The sequence below is a fragment of the Osmerus eperlanus genome, chromosome 10, assembly GCF_963692335.1.
Source record: "Osmerus eperlanus chromosome 10, fOsmEpe2.1, whole genome shotgun sequence".
NCBI lineage: Eukaryota > Metazoa > Chordata > Actinopteri > Osmeriformes > Osmeridae > Osmerus > Osmerus eperlanus.
Genome location: NC_085027.1, coordinates 1,853,592 through 1,860,187, shown reverse-complemented (window position 1 = coordinate 1,860,187; position 6,596 = coordinate 1,853,592).

The window sequence follows — 6,596 nt, the reverse complement described above, 5'->3', positions numbered from 1 at the left end:
TCCTCTCTCCTGCTCTCTGCTCTCTCCTGCTATCTCCTCTCTCCTGCTCTCGCCTGCTATCTCCTCTCTCTTCTCTCTTCCTCCTCTCTCGTCTCTTCTGCTCTCTCCTCCTCTCTCCTGCTCTCTCCTCTCATCTCCGTCTCCTCTCTCTCCTGCACTCTCCTCTCTCCTCCTCTCCTGCTGTCTCCTGCTCCCTTCTCCTTTCTCCTCCTCCCCCCCCTCTTCCTCTCTCTTTCTACTGCTTTCATGGTGGGCAGAGAGAAGAGACGGAGCGAAAGAGAGACAGAGAGAGAGTGGATGACAGACAGACTTGGAATTTAAAGATACCTTTATTGAGTCAAAACTGCCAGCTAACCTACATTTTCACCCAACAGCCATGTTTTCCTTTACTTTACAGAGTGGGTGACAGAGAAAGAGAGAGAAGGAGAAAGTTCTCTTCTGATCTCGGTTCCACAGAGGAGAATTGCACAGGGACCAGGGCGGCCCTCAGGACATTTGACGTTGGAACAATATTTTCATAACCTGATTATGTGTGTGAAGAGTGTGTGTGCGTGTGCGTGCGTGTGTTTGTGCGTGCGTGGTGTGTGTGTCTGTTTTGCATGTGTAGTCGGCAAGCATTCTTTGGGGGATGGCCCAAGCTCCCAGCTTGCCCTTTGGTTGTGAGGTATTTGTGTTTCCTAGCAGAGATACAGCGAGCAGGGGGGAATGTGCAAGGCTCTAGTTTCTGAGTGAAAGGCGTATTAATACTTGTGACACTAATCACAGAGTTCACATGTTGGTTTGATTTCTGCAGATCAGGAACTGATGGAGGAACACTTACAGGGTGGACGAGGGCTGGGACTCTCAGATACACTTGCAGGTCAAGGTGTGTGTGGGTGTGTGTTGGTGTGGGGGTGTGTGGGGGTGCGGGGTGTGTGTGGGTGGTCGGGTGTGGGCGTTGAGGTTCCTATGTGTGTGGGGAAGTGACTTCTTACACACCTGTTCTATTCCTACTGTAGACCCTCTCTCTCTCTCTCTCTCTCTCTCTCTCTCTCTCTCTCTCTCTCTCTCTCTCTCTCTCTCTCTCTGTCTCTCTGTTTCTCTCTCTCTCTCTCTCTCTCTCTCTCTGTCTCTCTCTCTCTCTCTCTCTCTGTCTCTCTCTCTCTCTCTCTCTCTCTCTCTCTCTCTCTCTGTCTCTCTCTCTCTCTCCTCCCTTTTTTTCTCTCTCTCCCTGTGTGTGTGGAAAAAAAACCTTTTGACAAAAAACTTGAAAGGTTGAAATTTTACTTTTGAAAAATTGTTTGAAAACAAGTTTACAAAAAACTCTGAAATGTGTGTGTCGCGTCATGTGTGGTTGGTTGGTTTCGGGAAGTTTCACCAAAAGTTTTAAAAAGTCTAATCGAAAGGTTACAAACTCTGCAGGGGTGTGTTGGTGCAACCCCTCCTCTCTCTCTTCCCTCCCTCCCTCTCTCTTTCTATCTATTATTCTCTCTCTCTGTCTCTCCCTCTCTCCCCCCCCTCTCTCCTGTGGTCCCTGCCTCTGCCCTGAAGACCCCGGCTCTGCTCCCTTGTGGTGGCGGCCAGGGAGGGATGGGAGCAGCGGTTGCCAGGTTTGGTTTTCCATCCACAGGAGATGTGACCGAACAATTCCCAGAATGTACCTTTTATACTTTCTGTGGAGAAATATACACAAGAAGAGGCAGAATCACTCTTCCTTGACCGGCGGGACGGATGAGTGGTTCTCTTACTCCGTACGAGGAAGGAGATGGATGGACTGAGGGCATCTTCAAAACAACAGAGTCAGGTGGCTGAGCGGTTAGGGAATCAGGCTAGTAATCAGAAGGTTGCCGGTTCAAATCCCGGCTGTGACAAATGACGTTGTGTCCTTGGGCAAGGCACTTCACCCTACTTGCCTCGGGGGAATGTCCCTGTACTTACTGTAAGTCGCTCTGATAAGAGCGTCTGCTAAATGACTAAATGTAATGTGAATGTAACATCCAGACAGATAAAAGACTGTCTGTGACAGACAGCGTGTTTACCTGCCGAGGCAGTCCTGTCATGCTGACGAGGGAAAGGAAAAGGAAGGGAATGTGATTTTGAAAGATGTGATTACTGCAAAAATGTGAGCTATGTCCGATAGGAGGGGAGCGGAGATTGCGTGAGTGGTGGAGTGGCGTTCTGTGTGGCCTGGTGTTGCTGCTGAAGCAGCTTAGACAGATAACACGTCTGCCCTGCTGGCAGGTGAGACACACACTCACACATACACACACACTCACCCACACACACACACTCACCCACACTCTCACACTCTCACACACTCACACACACTCACACACACTCACACACTCACACTCACACTCACACACACTCACACACACACTCACACACACTCACACACACACTCACACACTCACACACTCACACACACTCACACACACTCACACACTCACACTCACACTCACACACACTCACACACTCACACTCACACACACACACACACTCACACACACTCACACACTCACACACACTCACACACACACTCACACTCACACACACTCACACACTCACACGCCACACACACACATACATAAACACACACACACACACACTCCATCTCCACCCCTGTGTGGCATGCTGTGTTTATCACAGTTCAGACACCGAGCCATAAAGTATGGTCTTCCATAGAGTCCAGGCAGGCATGCAGCCTTCTCTGCCCCAGAAACCCTCCCTAGCCTGGGGAGTGGCGTTGCCTCGAGCCCCCTCTCTTCTGGAGGCTCCTCTCTTGGCTGAAGAGGAGAGGGGGGGCGTGTGTGTTTAGTTATTAGAACTTTGACTTTATGCAAAGTGACAGTGATGATGATCCATTAGCCTTCTGCAGCTCTCCAGAGATAAATACAGTTATGGCTACTGGCCACGGACCTGATTTAGACTCTCATGACTGACTGAGGTCAGACAAGGAAGAACTGGTGAAGAGGGTTTGTCCTCTGTGTGTGTGTGTGTGTGTACGTGTGTGTGTTTGCCATGATAAACACGAGAGCGAAGAGAGAGAGAGAGTTGGCGAGATTCCATGATCATGTGTGTCTGTCCTTGTGTGTGTTTCGCACAGATCATTGCTGTATTTGACCATCTGAAAGGGGAGAAGTGGGTGTGAGACAATGGCGTCGGGGAGGGGAGTTACTCTTGCAAGGATCCTGACAGAAAACAGATCTGTTCGAAGCCCTCCTCCTCCTCAACCAAATGTAACCTTCTGGACACCCAACCCCTCCTTCCATGTTAGATCCTCACATGACAGAACCTCCACACACGGCTCACAGGGTGTCACATGACAACCCGGTCATCTCAGCAGCGGGTCTCCGTTTAGACAGAGAGTGTCCGAACGTACCTCACATGAGGAGAGGAAACATGAACAGACGGTGTTTGCTCCAGGACTCCTCCACGCTAACTGGCTCTCTCAGGCAGAGTCCCATGTTCGTGTCGTGTGTGGCAGGGGGCGAGGACCGTGGAGGGGGGGTGCGGGGGACGAGGACCGTGGGGGTGGGGGATGGGGGGGGGGAGTGAGTGCTCTCTGCTAATGGACAAAGTCTCTTAGAGCTTCAAGCACAAAATGGAGATTGTCTGAAATGGGGGCCAGCCATCCGTGTGAGCGTGCGTGCGTCTGTGTGTGTGTGTGTGTGTGTGTGTAAGGGTGCGTCTGTGTGTGTGTGTAAAGCATGCGTGTGAGGGCATCCACAATATCATGGATCACTGTGTTTGTGTTCCGTTAAGCAGGTCGACGGGTGTGTGTCGCACATACATACAGTACATATTCACTTCCTGTGTGTGTGTGTGTTTAAGGGTGTATGAACACGCGTGTGTGTCAGGCAGAGCACACGTGTGTGTGTGTGGCGGGGGCGAATGGCGTTGCCGTGCGGTCGCCGGGCGGTCGCCGGGGCGGTGTTTATGCTAGGCTGTGATTAACGTCGTCCAGGTGCTCTCCTGCAGAGGAGAGCGAGCTGGACCTCTGGAGCGTCAGACACTCACACACACACACACACACACAGACACTCACACACAGACACTCACACACAGACACTCACACACAGACACTCACACACACACACACACTCACACACACAGACACTCACACACAGACACTCACACACACACACACACACACACTCACACACACACACTCACACACAGACACTCACACACAGACACTCACACAGATTCACCCTGCTGCTTCACCCAGCTATCCAGGAGAGGGGGAGGAGAAAAGAGGAGAGGGGAGGAGGAGAGGGGAGGGGAGGAGGAGAGGAGATGGGAGGAGAGGGGAGAGGAGATGGGAGGAGAGGGGAGGGGAGGAGGAGAGGAGATGGGAGGAGAAGGGAGGAGAGGAGGAGAGGGAGGACGGGAGAGAAGGAAAGTAAAGGAGAAGAGAGGAGGCCAATGAGCTGAACTGTTGACCACCATTTATTCTTGGACTGTCTCTGACTGCCCTTATTCTGCGGAAAAGAGTGTGTGTGTGTGTGTGTAGGGGGGGCAGTAACATTCTAGAAGAGAAGAGAGAGGTATGAAGTTTTTATTTTATTTTTTATTTTTTTTTGTCTCCGCCGGCCCTCCCTAGGTGTGAAGGCCCAGTTTGTGTGTGTGAGTTGTGTGTGTGAGTTTGTGTGTGTGTGTGGGGGGGGAGCAGCTAGCTGCGGATAGATGCCCCAGACAGCGTTGAGCGTTTCATTAACCCTATCTCCCCTGGTCTAGACAGGAAGACCAGGCCCAGGCTTCACACAACCAGAGCCCTGTGAGAGGAGCTGATCCTGGGGCCGGGTCGACACGCAGGGCCCCAGGGGGTCTGGAGCCTGTTTGTTCAGCGCTGCTTGTGTACAGTATGGCTCCTGCTCCTCACAGTCCTCTAGTGTTTCCAACATGGCCGCCGTCCTCTGATTCAAAGCGGGTCATCATCACTCGGAGCCTCCAGGTGTGTCCGGGAGCTCTGATTGGTGCCTGAGCTGGGGAGAGCTAGCCCTGTGAGGCATTAGGAGAGGGGAGGAGAGGAGAGGGACAGAAGAGGGAAGGAGAGGACAGGAGAGAGGAGGTTGGAGAGGGGAGGAGAGGAGAGGAGGTAGGGGAGGGGAGAGGGGCAGAAATGGAGAGAGAGGAAATTAAGCAACACGAGGTGAATGCAGTAGAAAGAGACGGAAGGAGGAGAGGAGGATAGTGGAGGAGAGTGGAGGAGAGAGGAGAAGCAGGTGTGCATTCCTGTAGCAGAGCTCTCCTGTGCAGTGTGTGTCAGGGAGAGCTGCTAGTTGTGTAACGTTGGCAGGGGCGTCCATCACGGCTGTGATAGCCAGCGTTCAGCTCCAGCCTCTCCCACACATTTCTTCACTTTCTGCACCTGCACCTGCTCTCATGACATGTTGTTAGAATAACAAACGGTGCAGCAAGACTTCCAGACCTCCCTCCAGTCTTCTGGCACCAACCTTTCTTTTTTATCTCTGATGTTTGGGGATATTTGTTTTGGATACGTTTGGATAGAGTAGTTGGGCTACTGTGCTGTTCAACAACAAGTAAAATGGATGAAAGGAAATTGCTTTTGACCTTGTGATGTCACTTGATTTGAGGATTTTCAGGACTAGGGGATGCTGAGTTCAACTCTGTCAGGGAGAGAGATGGAGAGAGAGAGAGGATAGAGGGGGGGGGAGAGTAATAGAGATGTAGAGAGAGAGGGGGAGAGAGAGAAGAAAGAAAGGAAGATTAGAGTTATGGTCGGTGGTCTTTATACAATAACATGTTCCCCTTCATTTGGTTCAAAGGATGATCTGCACACGCACACACACACACACATACGCACACACACACGCGCACAAACATCCCGTACATCCGAAGTGGAGTTGTACAAACCAAACCAGAGCTGCAGGCTTCCCCCATGTAAAATAAATACATTGTCTAACACATGCAGGTCATTAGCACTGTGTGTTTGAATGTTCAGACAGGAAGAGAGAGATACTCAGAGGCAGAATGGCCACCCTTCACATCAGACCCACACCTAAATTTACATTTAGTTATTTAACAGACACTCTTATCCAGAGCGACTTACAGTAAGTACAGGGACATTCCCCCGAGGAAAGTAGGGTGAAGTGCCTTGCCCAAGGACACAACGTCATTTGACACAGCCAAGAATCGAACCGGTAACCTTCAGATTACTAGCCCGATTACCTAACCGCTCAGCCACCTGACTCCCAAAATGACCTTAAACGCACCCCTTTTGTGGAGTTAGTTACTTCTCAGTCATCAGACATATATTGTTTATTACATTACAGATTATCATCACATTACTGACATGTATTATATTATATATACATTATATAATATATTATTAGGTATTTGTAACTTGTTCAGGTGAGGTTTTGGTGCTGGTCTGGACTCCCAGACAGAGCAAGGACCCAAATCCTGCTACTGAAACCACAGTGGTCATGTCAGGAAGTGGAGGTCACACACATCATTATTTGTCACTTTAATCCTTTTTTCTCAATGACACATCTCTCTCTGTCTCTCTCCAGGGGAGAGAGGGGGAGAAGAAGGAGAGAGCGGGAGAGGGAGAAGGAGGAAGAGAGAGGAGGAGAGAGGGAGAGAGGAGG